This window comes from Piliocolobus tephrosceles, chromosome 13 (assembly GCF_002776525.5).
Source record: "Piliocolobus tephrosceles isolate RC106 chromosome 13, ASM277652v3, whole genome shotgun sequence".
NCBI classification, from domain to species: Eukaryota; Metazoa; Chordata; class Mammalia; order Primates; family Cercopithecidae; genus Piliocolobus; species Piliocolobus tephrosceles.
In genome coordinates, this window is record NC_045446.1 from 38,108,174 (window position 1) to 38,128,240 (window position 20,067).

General features: G+C 36.8%; 1 protein-coding gene and 1 long non-coding RNA gene across 2 annotated transcripts in view; one reads left to right on the forward strand and one right to left on the reverse strand.

Annotated features, from left to right (window-relative positions):
* Nucleotides 1–20,067, reverse strand: part of ANO3 (anoctamin 3) — a 474,227-nt gene that overhangs the window by 373,580 nt on the left and 80,580 nt on the right. The gene's annotated exons all lie outside the window — the stretch shown is intronic.
* On the forward strand, nucleotides 2,088–4,488 carry LOC111554689. The gene is made up of 3 exons (XR_002735319.1): nucleotides 2,088–2,135; nucleotides 2,551–2,771; nucleotides 3,936–4,488. It is a non-coding gene; the product is annotated as an uncharacterized LOC111554689 (long non-coding RNA).

The window sequence follows — 20,067 nt, forward strand, 5'->3', positions numbered from 1 at the left end:
GCTGAGAATGATGGTTTCCAGCTGCATCCATGTCCCTACAAAGGACACAAACTCATCCTTTTTTATGGCTGCATAGTATTCCATGGTGTAGATGTGACACATTTCCTTAATCCAGTCTGTCACTGATGGACATTTGGGTTGATTCCAAGTCTTTGCTATTGTGAATAGTGCCGCAATAAACATACGTGTGCATGTGTCTTTATAGCAGCATGATTTATAATCCTTTGCATATATACCGAGTAATGGAATGGCTGGGTCATATGGTACTTCTAGTTCTAGGTCCTTGAGGAATCGCCATACTGTTTTCCATAATGGATGAACTAGTTTACAATCCCACCAACAGTGTAAAAGTGTTCCTATTTCTCCACATCCTCTCCAGCACCTGTTGTTTCCTGACTTTTTAATGATTGCCATTCTAACTGGTGTGAGATGGTATCTCATTGTGGTTTTGATTTGCATTTCTCTGATGGCCAGTGATGATGAGCATTTTTTCATGTGTCTGTTGGCTGTATGAATATCTTCGTTTGAGAAATGTCTGTTCATATCCTTTGCCCACTTTTTGATGGGGTTGTTTGTTTTTTCCTTGTAAATTTGTTTGAGTTCTTTGTAGGTTCTAGATATTAGCCCTTTGTCTGATAAGTAGATTGCAAAAATTTTCTCCCATTCTGTAGGTTGCCTGTTCACTCTGATGGTAGTTTCTTTTGCTGTGCAGAAGCTCTTTAGTTTAATTAGATCCCATTTGTCAATTTTGGCTTTTGTTGTCGTTGCTTTTGGTGTTTTAGACATGAAGTCCTTGCTCAAGCCTATGTCCTGAAGGGTATTGCCTAGGTTTTCTTCTAGGGTACGAAAACCCTTTCTTAACAACCCTAGATAAAATTTCTTCTACCCAGTTAATAGTCATATGACTTTAACCTGTTTTACTTTTCTATAGCACTTACCAGAGCCTAAAACAATTTTATTTAGTTGTTTTTCATTGTTTATTTCTCCTCCATTAAAATGTATAAGAGGAGACCTGATATGTATGGTTTACCTCTATATTCCTAAGGCCTAGGCCATTGCTTGAGAGTAGGCCCTCTATAGTTGTTGAATTAATGTAACATTAAAATCATTCGAAAATCCATTACCCAGAAACTTTTTTATTATTAAACGACTGAAATCTACCAGAAAACCAAAGATTGTGCTAAGTTGTAATAAATTTGAAATCTGGATATCGTACTTCACCTACCTATTGTAGCTTCCCAGAAGGACATTGGCAGGCAAATAGATTTGGCATATTAGATCTATGGCACTATTTAATTTCTTCAATTTACAAATGCCAGTGTTGAGTAATTTAGTGTATTCAGATGGCAAAGTAATATTCCTCTCACCTCCTATCCTGTCCTGCTGCTTTCTCAGGCATGGTACAGTTCAAAAGAAGAAAATGGTTTGCTTAGATGTTTTCTTTCCCTATTGCTCCAGACACATCATGGCCAGTGAAATGGGTCTGAAATTGGAAGGAGTGTAGAGGCCAGGGGAAGTATACCTGTTTATTAACTCCAGTTTGTGTTCATTATCATTGAAGCTAAAATGGAAAGCTCTTCTGGGAAGGTCAGAAAAACAAAACAAGGAATCCCTTTCCTACCCACTCACAGAACGCTGACAATTTAAGAGTCCAGATTTATAATCTGTCCTATATGTAGGTTTTTAGAATTTAACAACAACAACAAGAAAAATCCTACTGTTACTGCCAGCTGACATGGACTCTGTGTGTTTCTGAACAACCAGTCTCTCAAATGTCAGTGATAATTGATACCTCCATCATAAACTTCCACTTCTTTATCTTAACAGCAAGTAATTAAAGACAGGCTGATGATTCCACCACTAAATTCACTGGCCTTTCACAGGTGAAGCCAGTGTTGCCAGCCACCCTTCTTTTATGCCTCTCCCCTCTACCCTGCTTCCTCACTTAGCCTCGTGGCCTAGCAGACATTCTGATTTCCCACAGAAAGGAGTGTTATTATCTGCCTTTCGGAATAATCTGATTAATTTTTTGACATTAGTCTACCCTCTACAGTGTGAACAACACATAATATACCTGGAGAAGAATGTAGAAGAGAAATTAAATCCACAGAAGATCCTCATGATGCTCTTTGGAGGTTAGCATTTTCTACTATTTGACAAAGTTCTCCATTGGTTTCAATAGCCAAGAGAAGAGGAACTTAGAATTTAAAGAAAATAAATGTGAGTTTCAACTCCTCTGCTATTAATTCCAGTTTGATATTTGACTATGGCACTTACATTTTTTTTTTTTTTCAGGGCTCTTTTCACGCCTAGTAGGTGGTTTCTAACTAACAGGCTAATTGAGAAACTATAAATTAGTGGTTAAGAAAAAAGGCTCTGGATTTATAACCTGGATTTGAATCTGCCTGGGTTTAAATCCTGGTTCCACCAATTATTAACTGTGTGACTTTGGGTAAGTTGCTTAGAGTCTCTGTGCCTTTGTTTCCTCACCTGTAAATGAGTGACATTATAATAGTACTTATCATATATTTTTGTTATGAACATTAACAGGATACTGGGGAAGATCACAGACTCTGGAACCAGAGTGCCTGGATTTAATGTCTGTTTCTATTGCTTAATGATTGTGTGACCTTCATAAATCACTTGACCTCTCTGTGCTTCACTTCCTCTATCTAGAAAATGGAGATTCTCATCTGCATCACTGGGGTGTTATAAATAGTAAATGAATCAATAAACAGATGTGAGGTACTTAGACCACTGCTTGGCACATGGTAAGCATTCAATACATGTTAGCCATCATTATTTGGAGGACTAAATTAAATACAGCATTCAAAGCTCATAGCATATTTACTAATTGTGTGTTACATATTGGGCTAGGAACATGCAATAATGTTCAGGACAGACTGGGCTCTGCTCTGGTGGTGCAGATAGTCAAGTCTAACAGAATATATTAGTCATTCTATCAATTCTGCTTTCTCCTGCCCCACGGTTTCTGACTTGGTAGAAAAGCATATCAAATATCCACGAACCTAATTTTACTTACAATAACTAGTGACACAATAACTGGGCAGGCAAAGGCAAAATCTTGTGCTTCCATTTATTTATAACACTTTGTTGGTTTATAAACTCCTTCCTGCAAAAATCTGAATGTCTGTTGGTCCAGAGTTCAAGAAAGAAAACAGATTAAGCAGAGAGTCTTTAGAAGGTTCTGGTGCAAAGCTCATGACTCTAAAAAAGATAGTCTGGAGCTAAGCCCTGTTTGTTTTAACATTCCAAGAGCTTCTGTACCATCCCGTAACAATAAATATCAGCAAATGAACAGAAAGAACCCCTGCATTTGAGGAACTTTGTGTCTATACTGTATGGAGACCAAAGCCCACCCGCATTGCCAGTTACTGAGTGGCGTGTCAACAGCCATATCGCCATCTTCTGGGAGCTTGTTAGAAATGCAGACACTCAGGCTTTGCCCCAAACATAATGAACTTAACTGTATTTTAACAAGATCCCAAGGCAATTCCTATCACATGAAGGTTTGGGAAATGGATTATGTAATTACTCTGCAATTATTATACAATTGGTCACATATTAAAATCACCACACATTAGAATCACGGGGGAACTTAAAAAATGATGAATGTCTGGGTTTCAACTAAAATAATTCGGACTTAACTGTATGCCTCAGCATCTAAAATTTAAACATTTTTCCAAAATGATTTTACTGTGCAGCCAGAATTCAGACCCCTGAGCTAAATACTGACAATCCCCAGGCCTTTTTATCAAAATATAACTATTTATTTCATGTGCTCTAAATGAAATAAATGTTAAGGTATACTGAATACAAATCTTTTGTGGTTAAGAAAGTTCCCCCTTACCTTTTGATTATTTCACATGCTGTTTTCAGAGCCCTGTGAACTATTTCTCCCTTTGTCATTTCAGGATTTAGAGTGCTGACCTGCTTATTTTCCTATGGAAGACAATAACCTGATTCCCTGCAGGTTGAGCTAACGACCATCTGTTATGATGGGACAATGCTGATTCAAAAAGTGTCGTTTGCCACTTTATCTGATGTCAGGAGGCAGCACATGAAATCCGAGGGCCTTTAATAGCTCACAACACCTTGTGTGTAAGATCCCCAGGGGAAAGGCAACCCCAAATTAGAAACACGTTTCACTGGAAGGGCACTCACTTACTGATACCTTAGGGACTCCACTTTGAGGGATGCCTTTATCATTCATACCTTTCCATGGCATGAATGGAAACCTACGGAATGCTGCTTCTGTCCTCAAGCATTTCATGAGTCAGCACATGACAAAAGGAAGGGACACCCAGGTCAGCCCCATCATTGTATCTGAAATCACCGCTTCGAATCTACATGTTAAGTGATTAGCACAGCAACTGGTGCCCAGTCGGTTGCTATTGTTATTGTTGTTGTTGTCATTAGGATTATGCTTATGCTTATTTTGTGTTATTTATTAAATGAATATACTTATCCCATATGACTCCAAGTGCTCCTAAAACTCCCCGTGGGTGACAAAATTTGTCTCCCATAATATATGGCTTTATAAGAAACAGAGATTCAGGGACCATGTTTATAAGATAATCTTTAATTGTTCTTAAATATTTATTTAAAATAAGAGTAAGAATGCACAACAAATAAGACGGAACCAAAATAATTTTATAAATCGTAATATCAATGACATCTATCAAATTTTATACAACATGTCTTGCTTTATTTTTAGAGTCTTTTCCCATCACAGTTTAATTTAGATGCTTTTTTGCCATTATGCAAATTATGAGTTTCTTTTTCTTCCTGTATTTTCTTACTCTAAAGTTTTTGGTTAAGACATCAGGCTCTTTTACAAAGTATGCATTACTATTTTCTAAAAGATAACAAAGTGAACTTTATTAAGATTACGTTTGTGGGTGACCAGTAAATGCTAACCTTACCGTAATTAAAATAAAAAAAAAAATTGTATACAGTAAATAAACCACATAGTGGAAGCTCCCCCTAGTGGAAATTCTGAAGTAAAGGCGGCTCTAACAAAACACTACATTTGTAGGCTTGATTCAAATATATTTAGAGATCAGCGATGCCAAATATCCACAAACTTAAAGGAAGAGAGACATGTATTCAAAATGTGCATTTTTTTTTTTTTTTTCTTTTGAGACGGAGTCTCGCTCTGTCGTCCAGGCTGGAGTGCAGTGGAGTGATCTCGGCTCACTGCAAGCTCCGCCTCCCAGGTTCATGCCATTCTCCTGCCTCAGCCTCCCGAGTAGCTGGAACTACAGGCGCCCACCACCAAACCCAGCTAATTTTTTTGTATTTTTTTTTTTTTTTTTTTTTTGTAGTAGAGACGGGGTTTCACCGTGTTAGCCAGGATGGTCTGGATCTCCTGACCTCATGATCCGCCTGCCTTGGCCTCCCAAAGTGCTGGGATTACAGGCGTGAGCCACAGCGCCCGGCCCAAAATGTGCATTTCTTAAAGCAATAAATCCAGGAAACTATTGATTTAGATTCTTCCACTTCTGAATTGAGACACCCGCGGGAAGTTGATGAAGCTCTCTCATTCTCTGATTTCATAAACATTTAATGAGTACAAAAACACTCAGTTTACAGAGTTGCTGTAAGGATTAAATAAAATCTATTCCCCACTTCCAGTTTATCTCCACATCAGTAAAAGTCTGCAGCATGAGGGAATCAAATTTGAATCCTCTTGCTCCCTTACTTTGCCTCTCGTTCAACCCATTAGGAATTCGTGTTTTATTCTATGCCACTCCACTCCATATTGGCACCTAATCATCTGGCCCAGACCACCATCACCTCTTGCCTGTATTATTAGAATAGGTCCAAGCTGCCCTCTCTGCTTCCTTCTCATCTCCATTAGCTTCATGCTGCATGCATTAGACTGAATGATAATATGTCATGTCAGCCTCGGGTCCAACCCTTTAATTGCTTCCCACTGCACTTAGAGCACTTCTGGCCCTGTCCTTCAAGGCCTGCAGTTATCTGGGAGCTGCTCGTGCTTCCCTCCTCACGCCATACCATCCACCTACACACCCACCCCAGCACAGTTCCCCTACATGGGTCAAATACTGCAAGTCTCAGGACTCCTAACTGCTTTTCTCGTTTTTCATGTGTCTATTTCTGGTGCATCTTGCAGGTATCAGCTTAAATAACCTTTACAGATTTCCCTATCTAGATTTGGTCACCTACCTCTCAGTTTTCCTTTTCATGGTATCCCATTGGTTTCCATCAGGGCATTCGTTACAATTTGCAGTTAGATGTTTGCTGGCTTATTTTCTGTCTCCTCCATTAGAATTTAAGGCATCAAGTCTGTCTTGTTACCCATTAGATTTCTAGTACCTGGCAAGTTGGTGTTTTAAAGTCTCGATTGAATAGATAAATAGATTGATTCATTTTTATAAAATTACTCGGCACACATTGGCCTGAGAAATCTCACTAAGTGACAATCCTTTTCTCTTTCCAGCAAAGTATGTGTTCTACGAGGTCTCAGTTCTGTTCGTGATTATGAGCTACTCTTCATGTTATACTGATTGTGAAATGTTTCACATAATTAACCAACAATGTGGTTTGTCTTCCCAGGCTTGGAGAACAGATTTACACTGAAGCAAATAAACCAAAAGCCTGGAGTCACTCGTTTCCCTTGGACCTTGTAAGAACAAAGGAAAAATGCTTTCTCTCTCTCTCTCTCTCTCTTTCTCTCTCTCTCTCTCTCTCTCTACATATATATAGATAGATAGACAGATATAGATATAGATATAGATACACACACACACATGATTATTTGTTTATTTTGGTAAGATGTGGTTATGCTAACGGACTGGTGAATGTGACATTAATTCAAAGAGGATTAGAGAGTAGCTCCTACACAAGAAAATGTGACATGTAATAACATCATATACCTCATATAAGAAAGGAAATTGAAAGAAGACTTTCCATATTTGACAGTAATCTGAAAAATGTATATGGCAATACTAATAAGTTATGAAGCAAAACAAAAATTTAAAAATTATAATGCAAAATAGTTCATCAACCGTTTCAGATGAAGCAATGATTTGTCTTTCAAATTTTTTCTGTAGAAAATATTACTAAAATGCATTCAAATAAAGACTCAAGGAATATGTAGTCTAAATGTAAGAAAAATAATTATAGAATTGTGATAGGCAGTTACTAAGACACATACCTCATATTATCTTTCTGCATTTTGTGAGTGATGTTTGTAGGTTTTATGGCCATTGACAAATATATAATTTCTTTTATTTCCTTATTCACTTTCTAATTCAAAATTTATAATTTTGTATTCTTTTTATTCAAAAATTTCCCCAAATTTAAGACTACTGAGGCTTCATGAAACCTGAATCTTCTCTGATGCTTGGTGAGATGATACAGACTAAGTATTGTTTTCAACTGTATACACTGGAGATATATTCTTGTTTTTGTTTTCTTTTTAGTCATGTTAATTCGTTTTTTAAAAATGACACAAAGTGGCCTACACAATTCTAACAGTAGTGGATTCAATTTCAATTTCTTAATTAAAAAATATATCTTATCTTTTACAGAAAGGAGAAAATACACATAGTAATATTTTTCAAAGCCAAGAAGAAATGGAATAAAAGAAAATACTATTGGAAAAAGATCAATCTAAAAGTTAAATTAATATGCAGAATGCAGTCTATGACTTCACCTAATTTTATTAGAAGTTCATAAAAATTTATGTCTGAGTTTCCTAACAACCAACAATAAGAGATAAATTCAGACACATGAATCAGATAATCTATTACAGAAAAAAGAAACAAAAAAATTGAAAACCTGTTTGTTTATGAAAAGCACAGTTCAGATTTATTTCTGGACTTTAGATATATGCTTTTCTTTGGTAGCTGATGCGGAAAACACTCCATAATGATATGAACAGCATCATCAACTACATTTTCAAGTAAAAACGATGAGTTTCAAAAATTTTTGTCTAACACCCTCTGAAGCAGGCTTATGGTATAAGGAAAATTTAGGAAAAACAAGCTCTATCGACAGCCCAAATAATGTGTCCCCAAGCCCTGCTTCACAGGTCCCTGCTGCTAGTATTCCAAGAAGAGTGTGTCAGTGCAAAGTACTGGTTTTCACGTTTTTGCTTTGGCCTGGGAGGATATGAATTGTGACTAATCCACATGGTTGTATAGATGAACTACATGTCTTCATATGCACACGTGCTGGGTTGGGGCAAAAATATTCCAAAAGAGATGAGGAGCTTCATGAAGACATGTGCCTGAATGTCTTCAAACTTAACTTGCTGTAGTTGCAGAAGGACAATGGGCAAAGATAGGTCTCTTAAAGCAGTACTTTCAGCAACTTATCAGCATATAACCAAGGTCTTAGGCTTTAGAATTTTGTATAATCTTTAAATAAGCATAAATATTTCATGCTTTCTTGACAAAATATTTTTATTTAATTGCACTGTACCCATTAGAGTGTACAAATAAGAATAACAATGTTTTACCGACTCCTATTTCCCCAAGTGAAAATTCCTAGGGTGGGGTCAAAATTTATTTTGCATAATTAACTCAGATGAGAAGGACTTTGCTTGCTGATTTTAGTTGAAGTGTGAAGAGGAACCTCTCCCTCAAGTCATTGGAGGTGAAGTTTGGACAGGTTCTTAGCTAGTAAAAATTTAGGAGTAGGGTGCCTCTAGGCCTATCTCATTATTTTAGTCATAATTTTTCTATTCTTGTGAGGAGTTTAGAGTGGTTCAGAAATGCTCTTTCAAACATGAATATGATTAGGAAATGGTTATTTCCTTTTCATTCATTCAGTCATTCATTTCTTGAACAGAAATTGAGTGTCAACTATAGGATTATATGCATTAATACCAGAGATTCTGAAGCCACTGTGACTGTCATTTATGATCGGTATGATCTTGGACAAATTACTTAGCCTTTCTATATCTTTATTTCTTCATCTGCAGAGTAAAGACATTAATGTTAATTATTTCACAGGGTTATAACAAGAATTAAGTGAGACACTACATGTGAAGCACTTTCAATGGTGTTTGGTATCTAGTAAAGTACTGGCACATCTACTATGTGCCAATGCAGGGGATAAAATAATGATAGAGACAGACATTATTCATGTTCTTACTGATTTTCGTAGCCATGAGAATGAGCCTGTCAGATCTCTGACTCCCAGGAGCATGCATGACCAGCTTCCCAATTGCTGTGCTGTAAAATCTATTACTGCTTTTGTGCAGAGGCCTTATGGCTGCTCCCTGTCAATAACCAAGTATAGCAGGAATACTAAGGTGGCACCATTCCTGGGAGACAGGGAACTCTTCTAACAGGTGACTGATTTTAGAACAAATTTGTGCTTACTCAGTGTGATGGTAAATATTGAATGTCAACTTGATTGGATTGAAGGATGCAAAGTAGTGTTCCTGAGTGTGTCTGTGAGGGTGTTGCCAAAGGAGATTAACATTTGAGTCAGTGGACTGGGAAAGGCAGACCTCCCACCTCCCAATCTGGGTGGGCACCATCAAATCAGCTGCCAGTGTGGCCAGAATAAAAGCAGGCAGAAAAACGTGAGAAGACTACACTTGTTTAGTGTTCCTTCCTACATGTTTCCCCTGTGCTAGATGCTTCCTGCTGTCAAACATCAGAATCCAAGTTCTTCAGCTTTGGGACTCGGACTGGCTTCCTTGCTCTTCAGCTTATAGATGGTCTACTGTGGGACCTCACCTTGTGATCATGGGAGTCAATACTCCTTAATAAACTCCCCTTTATATATACATCTATCCCATTAGTTCCATCCCTCTAGAGAACCCCTAATACACTAGGATTTAGGGATGGTAAAGACTAGTGGGGTAGATGTGATAATAAATGGAGGTGACGCAAGAAAACTCTTTGTGGTGATGTAATAGTCCTTTATCTTGAATTCAGTAGTAGTCGCACAACTCTGCACATGTGGTAAAATGACATGAACTATACACACATATTGCACGAATGCCATTGTCCTGGTTTTGAAATTATACTATGGTTGTGAAAGAGTTAACAATTGGAGAAGATCATCAACAATAATGGTAGCGTAAGAACCCTTGAAAACTCTTTTTCATTAAAGCAGTGAGACAACTGACAAGCATCATCAGTGTCATTTTTTTTTTTCCAGAAATCTGGAAATGAACCAAAGATTTACACTAATCCAGGGAGAGTTATTGAAGAAAAATGGCTTAATTCATTAATAAATGCAAGTATTTATTTTGCATTTTGACTTATTCTATTCCCATCCTATTCTAATTAGCTCTGTAGTAATCTTAAAACAGCCTACAATCATAGGAAAATAAAGAGTCTTGAAGTTGCTGTATGGACACAGAATGAGTTTGGGACCCCTTTAAAGCCTCATTCCCAGTTGTCACTATTTATCTGGTTTTCTGGTTCCCTGGGAGACCCTACTTGCAAGTCTATCTTGACTTGACTTGAACCAGTGCTCACAGAAATTTGCACAAAGACAAATGATGTTAAATATCTTTCCATGTGCTTCTTGACTATTTGTACACTTCCTTGGAGAAATATCTATTCAAGTCCTTTGCCCCTTTTTAATAGGGTTACTTGTCTTTTTGTTGTTGAATTGTAGGAATTCTTTATTCTGCATATGAAATCTTTTTCATATACATGATTTGCAAAGTTCTTTACAATTATGTATTCATAGGACAATCTTTCATTTCATGGACTTGAAAACAACAGCAATAGCAAAGCAATTCAAAGAGGCAGAAATATGTTAAGGATTCTATTTGTATGCACTATTTGTGTTGGAATATTATTTCTAATATTACAAAATAATAAATTTAACTTAGGTAAAGTTGTGAAGAATGTTCAACTTCTCTGTTTCTAGACCTGATCTCTTAAAACTTGAAGGGAACTAGTTGAGATAGGGATCCATAAGAAAAAAGCTTCACAGACTCTAGGGAAGAAACATTCATTTTCTCTCTCCTGGATTTTTGGGATGGTCACCAGACATTCTTTCTTGCCTCTAGTCTCTCTCACATTCAGTCTATCCTGCATACAAAATTGCCTCTTTTCAGGACACTGGAACTTCCCTGACCTTACCATTGAAGGCCATGTAGGGTGATCTGTAAGTACTGGAGCATAAAGGTAGAAAGGTAAAGATGTCCACCTAGCAACTTCTATTATAAAAGAATCATAGTATACAAATCCCAAGATACAACACACATACTCACACACACATACACACAGACAGACATTAAGTCTAGTTTAGGTTCCCTCAGAAGAAGACTGAGACAAAATTTCTAATACAAATAATATGCTTAAGTCGTGCAGAGAATACCAATAGCCAGTTGGGAAGGTGATAGAGGAAAGACAGATAATAGAGTATATTAACCTGAAACTTAGGAAATTTAGTACTGTTTGCATTTGAAGTTTTATCCACTGTAGAATTTTGAAACAGCAGTGCAAAACGTAATGTCTCAAAATTAGTACATTTGAGGTTCAAATTGGTCATGATTTGTGCCAACTCTAGAGAGCCATCTAATGGTTGCTCCCAACTTGAGCCCAGGTAAGTGAGAACAAACAGTAAACAGTAAGTCCTGAGGGGTACATATGACTCTGCACTCCATAAAAAATTTTAAAAACCCAGTCTTAATTGGATCACATTCTAAACTATGCTGTATTGAGTCATTACTTTATATTCTCAATACCACTAAAACCCCAATTTGTCTGCCTCTCAGATCCATTATCCTAATACTGGTTTAATATGGTAGCAAGAGAGTGGTAGCAGTCCCATTCCTCGCAATTTTCAAGATTAGTAGGTGGGTGGAAAAGTGTGAGTCTCTTTTCAAGGAAAATGAGCAAGGGTCTTCATGTTGTTCATCCTAGAGTTAATTGCCAATGCCAGAAGAATGTGATGCTCTGATTAGCCAGATCTAAACAGCACATCAGAATGGCAGCAGAATTGAGTGAAGTCAACAGCACCAGAAGCACATGGGCGCACACAGAAGCGGAGAAAGAGTCTGGGAGTCGTTGCTAGACCGATAGGACCAAGAGTCTTTACTAAAATGATGGAGAGTGGATGCTGGGGTGTGAAAATGGCAGACACCACCAAAATGTCTTACAAGGAAAACCATACATTGAATTAAGCTCAGTGTGTGTCCACCCATTTATGCTTGGAAATGCACTGCATCTTCTTTATATATTAAACCCATCTTTTACTCATAAAGATGCCTTTACTGGGAATTTTTTAGATCACAGGCAAATTAACATACCTTAAGAAGACTGTCCAAAACTCACAGTCCAGAGATGATGTAGTATGAAGTTCAAGGTACAAGTAGGAACAAGAAAGAATCTGGAAAGTTTTACAGGAAGATGATGTTAAACCAAGAAAAAATTATTATCTATTTGGACAAGTCTCCTAAAGAGAAAAGAAAGAAAAAGAAGAAAAGGCATTTCAAGCAGAAGGAACAGCCTATGTGAAAGCATGTAGTTATGAAAAGATATGACTTCTCTAGGTTAGTGCAGTTTGATTTGGCTAGCATCTCAGGATTCAAAATGAAGGACCAGCAAAAAATTAAAAAAAGATTTTGGGAGCCAAATTGTGAAAGTTTTATTTACTTTGTGTTAAGGATTTATACATTCACTTATTGCCATTAGGATCCACTTAAGGATTCTTAATAAGGAGGTTAGATGACAAGATGAGAAGTCAGATATCCTGGGAATCAAAAGAAATTCTTTAATATATATCGTGATCCATCTATGCTAAAGTTTAGATGTAGCATGGACAATTCTATCTTTTCCTTTAAAATTGTTTTATCCTTTATTTATATAATGAGAAATATATTGTTTAGCCTTTTACTAAACACACACACTCAATGCATTACTTACAACTGCTTATTTTTATTAAAATGTTACTCATTTAAGTTCATCAAAAATAGTTACTAAGAAAAAACATCACATGAAGGACAATGTTATTTTGTGAAATAGAGAGATATCTACTTTTTTATGTGGATGGATTTATTTCTGACTTAAATTACCCCTGCCACCAAGTAAATGAAGGTAGAACCAAATTCCTTCCGTGCAATATGAATAGTAGCCACTAGAGGGCAAGCTTACCGCGTGCTGTGATCAGATACCACACAGCTGCTTTAAATTAGACCACATTTAAGCAACTAAGGTGACCTCAGAGGAGGTTACAAGGAACTCATTACTGCAAAAGGAGAGGTCAGTCTCTCAAGTGACAGGGATGAAATATCATTTGAGTCCCTTTGAAGTCACGCTGACCAATTATACCCATCAAAGCCCAAAAGTAATGAAAACCAGAGAGGTGAAGGATATCATTCTGATGGAGATGATCTTTAGAGGGAGGTAGGAGTAAGTTTAACCAACTTTTACGTGACAGAGATGGGAGCGTATTTCAAACGCATTGAATTGGCTTTGAAAGCGTGGTCTAACCTAGTGTATTCCTAACAGAAATAGAACAAAGTGGGTGGTGCTGTTTTAACTGAAAATCATGGCTAGTCTGCTGCTGAAGTATAACTCCTTAGGGAATATCCATTTTATGGAAGTTTATTTGTTTAGAAATGGATCCCTATTTGAACACAAGCATGACTATCCTAAGACAGCCTGTATGCGGTTAGCCTCATTTCACTTAAAGTGTTGGTGTTTTTTGGAAAGAGCAAATAGTTATACAAATACCAAATTTGCCTATAAAAATGAAGACAGAGTTTCTCAAAGGGGGTCTGATGGGCTGCATACTTCAGAGTCACCTGGGGATAGTTGCTAAAATTTTAATTCATGAGTTCTTTCCCAGATCTTCCTAATCAGAATTTTTAAGGTAGAGTTTAGGCATATGCATTTTTCACAAGAGCCTTAGGTGATTCTTGTCATATGCAATGATATTTGAGGACAAATAAGTGTGGTATCTTTTGGGATACCGATATGAAAAATGGGTGAGACACCTGGTCCGGTCTCCAAAGTGCAGCCAAGGGTTATCTGTTTGCTGATATGCAAATGCACATACTTTCAGCAAGCAGGCAACGCCTCCCTTGTGCAGAACACCCATATTTGGCCGCAAACTCTAGTACACATTGTGTGTATATTACTGTATTTTAATCTTCCCCAAACCAGTGAAGATATTGTTATTCTGTTGAACAAATGACAGTGAATACAGCTTCAGAGAGGTTAAGTGACTCATTCAAAGTCACATATTTAGAAAGCAGCCAAATGAGAATTAAAAGCAAGATTATTTAATTAAAGTTCTTTAGCTAAAAAAGGAGACAAGAAAGGAAAATCTTCAAACATTTATGTAGTTTCTTGTATTAATTCTCTCACTGCATATTAGTCCTTGGTTATTGGACTCAATGCCAGAAAGCACGTCAACACCACCTTGAAATCTGCTGCAGTAGAACATTCACCTTATGTCCTGAGATCTGACCTCCAGAGCTATGCAGGTGAAAAGCTAATCTCTGACCTACAGTGTGACTTTAGAAAACAGCATTAACTCCTGCCTCGATCCTGAAAGGAGGGATGAGGACTTCCTCATGGTTTTTCCCTTTGGCGGAAAAAATCCTTTTGAATGGATTGCTTTGAATTACAGATATGTTTGTAGGATTGTATAAACTATGGACTTCAGTATTTAGTCAAAAGAAGGTCAGGCACCTCATGGCTACCAAAAATAAAATGAATAAAAATCCTGAAAACATTATCGTAGCTTTTTTTTACATTTCTTTAAAGAATCATATTTCACTCTAGTGAGAGTGTAGCCATGAAATACTGTAGCATAAAAGTGAAATATGTCTTTATTTTCTCTTCTTTTTAGTGGATTTGGCCATTCCTATTACATAAGAAAACATTTATCAGTAAATTCTGTTTCATTTTAGCAGCACGAATCTAAATATGTCAGCTTAAGAACAAATCCAGATTCCATTTCTTTTATATATAATGCTGACCAGCCCCACAAATAGGTGAATAAAGCAATAAAACACAAAAATGAACCCTTAAAATCAAAGAATTTACAGAAAATTCCTCTGAAATCAATGACAATATTGACAGAGGTAAAGATAAATTATAGCATTTTGAGGTAACCTTTTAAAATGTTTAATGAAATTAGTATTTTATAAATAATAAATTAATATAGACTTGTTTAGGGTAAAAATTATGTTTCCTTCTTTCTCTTCCCTTATGTTTCTCCTTCCTAACCATGCTCATGGTTTGCTGTGTTTCCTTTCATATCTTTACAGATAAAACAATAGTTGAACAAGGATAAGTAGGTAAATTAAAAAATCTAAAAAAAATTAAAAAATGGTATATCAGGCCGGGCGCGGTGGCTCAAGCCTGTAATCCCAGCACTTTGGGAGGCCGAGACGGGCGGATCACGAGGTCAGGAGATCGAGACCCTCTCTGGCTAACACGGTGAAACTCCGTCTCTACTAAAAAATACAAAAAACTAGCCGGGCGACGTGGTGGGCGCCTGTAGTCCCAGCTACTCGGGAGGCTGAGGCAGGAGAATGGCGTACACCCAGGAGGCAGAGCTTGCAGTGAGCTGAGATCCGGCCACTGCACTCCAGCCTGGGCAGCAGAGCGAGACTCCATCTAAAAAAAAAAAAAAAAAAAAAAAAAAAAAAAAAAAAAAAAAAAAAAATGGCATATCACTGAAATACCTCTGCTGAATTTTCATAGTTCCCAAGTGCAAAAGGATGTCCTAACCTAAAGCAAAACTATGAAAAAGTAACCAACAGATGACATTATGTGTCATTTGTATGTAGCCATTTTAGACTTATGAATTAATTGCTTTATGTTCAGAGTTTGGGAAAATAGCATGTTCATAATATCACTATGTCAGTACCAAGGATTTACTTTCTCAGTGTCACATGAGGCAAAGTTACGCTGTGGTAATAACATATGACTCTCAAGTTCCAATGGATTTCAACAACAAAGGTCTTTTTCTCATTCACGTTATGTAGCAAACAGGAGTGGGTAGCTTCTGTGTTCTAGAATTATTTGTATTACTGAAAAATTAGGAACAACATAAACATACACACATAAGTTATGATGCATTTACATGATGAAATATTATGAACCATTCTCAAGCAGGTGATAGATGGAGCAGATTGTATTGTTAACATTGTATATTGTATATTTGTATATTGTTAAAATTTGTATTATTTGTATGTTGGTAAATATTTTTGTATATTTGAATATTGTTTGTATATTTTATATTTGTATATTGTTAAAAAATATTCACTTATCCTCCTTAAACACCTCAGATCTGTTGATGTCAAGCTTGACCAAAGAACTTAAACAGGGCAATAAAATGTGAGCAAAAGAGATTTTCACTCTCTGCCTCTTTTCAACTGAATCATCCACTGTCTATTTTTTTCTTCCCCTTGTGCCATGTCCCAGATGGTTTCTGTCCCATCAGTCTGTTCTCATGATGGCTAATCATTTTGCCAGTGATGTGGAGAAAACTGGAAATAACATGATCACAGCTTATGTGAAGCTCAATATCATGAATTAGTAGGTTTTACATAGTATATGATTTGCTTTCCTTTCGTCTACATCCTTTTAGATGTCAGTTTGTTTTCTGGCACTGCTTCCTCCATGTCTTCTTCCTCATGATCTGGCACTGGGTTGGAAGCAGTCATCTCCATCAAGTCATCTTCTGTTAACTCCTCTGGTGTGATGTCTATTCGTTTTTGAATTTCTCCAAGATTTACATCTTGAAATCCTTCACATTCCCCCTATTTGTGTGTGTGTCTTTGTGTGTGTGCTATATCCACAATCTCTTTCATGATTTCTTTGAGTTGCTCTGTCATAAATCCTGTGAAGGCATGCAAAACATCCGTGCTCAGTTTTCTCTAACAGAAATTTATTGTTTGGGACTTGATGGCTTTTACAGCTTGTCCTATAACAACAATGACAGCTCAATAGTGTAATCCTTCCAGACTTCCACAATGTTTTCTCTATCTCAACTCCCTTTCATAGCATTGACAATTATTTCCATAGACTTACATGTGTAATGAGCCTTAAAGGTCCTTATGATCCCCTGATCTAGAGGCTGAAATCGAGACATTGTGTTTGAGGGCAAATAGATCACTTGGATGGCTTCGGTGCTGAACTCATGGGGTCTCTGGCTGGTCAGGGCATTGCACAATATCAAAAAAACTTTAAAAGGCAATCCCTTACTGACAAGGTACTTCCTGATTTTAAGAACAAAGCATTGATGGAACTAATCCGGAAAAAGGGTTCTTATTGTCCAGGCCTTCTTTTTGTACAACCAAAAGACTGGCAGCTGGTGCTTATTATTTTCCCTTCAGACAGTGGAGTTAGCAGCTATATATTTATAGATATTTCATTAAGTATGCTCAATACTTAATATTACACAATACTTAAATATAAACATGTTTCCAAGGTGCTCAATAAATGAATTAGAAAGAGCTAGCACAATGCTAAATATCAAGCATGTACCCTAATGTAGGTAGCAGATAAGGGCAGATAAGGGCAGTCCTGATCACAAAGCAGGCTAGATTTATACAAAGCAGAGTTACCCTATCCTGTCCTACTTTATATCCTGGTGTTTGTTTATCTTCCTTATTAATGAATGTCCTTTGTGGCATCTTAATAGGACACTTTCATCTGCATTAAGAACCTGTGCAGGCAGATAGATACCCTTTCTCCTCAATTATTATTTTAATGGCATCTGAGATCTTGTCTGCTATCTTAAGCTGCTTCTCCTGATCTTGACATTTTTAAAGTCAAATCTTCTACAATTATCACACCATCCTTTGCTGGTGTTAAATTCATCCGCTTCAGATGGTTCACCTCTCTTTTACTTTAAATTGTCATAAAATGACTTCATTTCTTTCTGCAATCATATTAGAGTCTATAGGTATGTCTTTCTTATACCATATCAGCAATCACACAAAGGCTGCACATACAAGTTAAAAAAGGTATTCACAAAAATGTAAAGTTTTCATGCCTGCTTGGGACAAATTCACAACTTTCATTTTCTTAAACCAATGGTCCTTATGCTGGATTCATTTATTTTGAAATGGCAGGCAGTTGCAGACATCAATCTACGGTACCTATCAAGCAATTCAACTTTTTCTTGTAATATCATGACTTTTCTCTGCTTCTTGGAGCTCTTCTAGCATCACTGTGGCACTGCACATGGATCCCATGTGTTATTCAAGGTTTATGGTATTGCAGTAAACATGATGAAAACTATGTAAGAACTGTGGGAGATCAGTTTTTACTAATAAACCATTTACTGGAGAGAGGAACTGCTCACTGGGAGATGATTAGCATCACATGGCATTTTCAATGGATACTCACAACACTTGATCTCACCACACTAGCAGCAGGAACAGGCTATGGAGTTTTGTAAGGATTAAAAGGTATAACTCAGAGTATATGCTCAATACTTAACATTGCTGCTAGCCCTTTCTAATTCATTTATCCAACCCCTTGGAAGCATGTTCATATTTAAGTATTGCATAATATTAAGTATGGAACATACTTAATGAGATACCTAAGTCGGAGAGTATTGCCCAGAAATTCTCAGATATACAAATGACTGTCCTAGGCTGAAAGAATATTGACTTGTAAATAATTTTAGAAGAAAACCACCATAAAATTGAACAGCAAAGTCTTAAAGCAGCATTGTAAAATAATCTTAAGTTTATAGTGTTTATAAAAATCAACTAAATTTCTTTTTCAAGTAGTGACATTATACCTCTAAATTATTAATTATACAAGAAATAAAAACAGGACAGTAAGACAATGAAGGGTGATAAAATGTGTAGAAAGAGCTTAAATAAAAGAAATACGATTGCTAATGCATCACAGTTAAATAGATGTTTTCCTGGATAGTATTCATAAAATCATGTTTCCTGTTATATAATTGACACTCCTGAATATTTAATAATATCTTTTTGACTATGATTTTCCTTCAGTAGAGGATATTTAGACATATACACACATTCTGTGCCCTATATCAGGACTCCTTCTGTGGCTTTCAGCCATGTGCTAGCAGGGGCAAGTTTACCTCTCACAACTTGTGTCTGTTTCAAACTAGATAGGAAGTAGAAGAAAATGCCACCTATTGGTCTCAGCCTGGCTCATGTGAATTCCACTTATGTAACACGTTTCTCACTGGAGTCACTAAAACAGCATCTTAAATGCTTGCTCTTTCTACATTCTCATTCTCTTGAAAATGATCTCTCACTGTTTTAGAATTATCTTTTAAGAACTGCAGTCTTGTCACTAACAAAATTAAATCTAGGCCCTTAGCTTGTTATATTTGTCCCTCCAAGATCTGGTTCCTGGCCAACTGTCCCAGCTTTTCTTTTGCCCCTTCCTGCCTCCTGCCTTCTACCACTCTCTTCAGTACATTCTCCAGCTGAGTTGAATTAATAGGAGTGTCCTGAACATGTCTTTCCCAGAGACTTCTTTTAACCTCCAACTGATGCTATATTTTTCATGATTCACCTCAAATATTCTAAGTCTGCTCTGACCATCTTCGTTTGCATATGCCCCCTATGTGTACAAAGCATCCTTTTCATATGTCAAGGAGAATATTCAAGGAGATTATAGTGTAGCTGCCTACCCCAGTAGATTATAAACCCTTGGAGGAAAGGTCTGTATTTTTCTCATTTCCTATATTCAAATATAGCTTATTCTTAGCCAATAGAGAATTCCCAATAATCATTGAATGAATAAATGAATTCATAATGTATTTCTAAAGGAACTAATTTCTGAGCTCTTATTTCCTGGCTGCTTTGAGATTGATGGGAGTGAGAATGTTAAGAAAATACCTCCTCAACGTAAGCACTAAAGAAGGAGGAAGTGTTTAAATTTAAAAAGAGAGAGATTTTGAGCACAGAATAAAAGTATGTACACAACCAAAATGTGTAAGTATCACAGATTCCAGGAGAAGAGAGTTTATCACTGTAACTGAAGTAGAAAATTTGGGCTGGCTAATCGTAGGTGATTCAGTTAGATTTTTTCACTAGGGTAATTTTAGTAGATTGTTTTCACCACCCTCCCCCACCCCAGT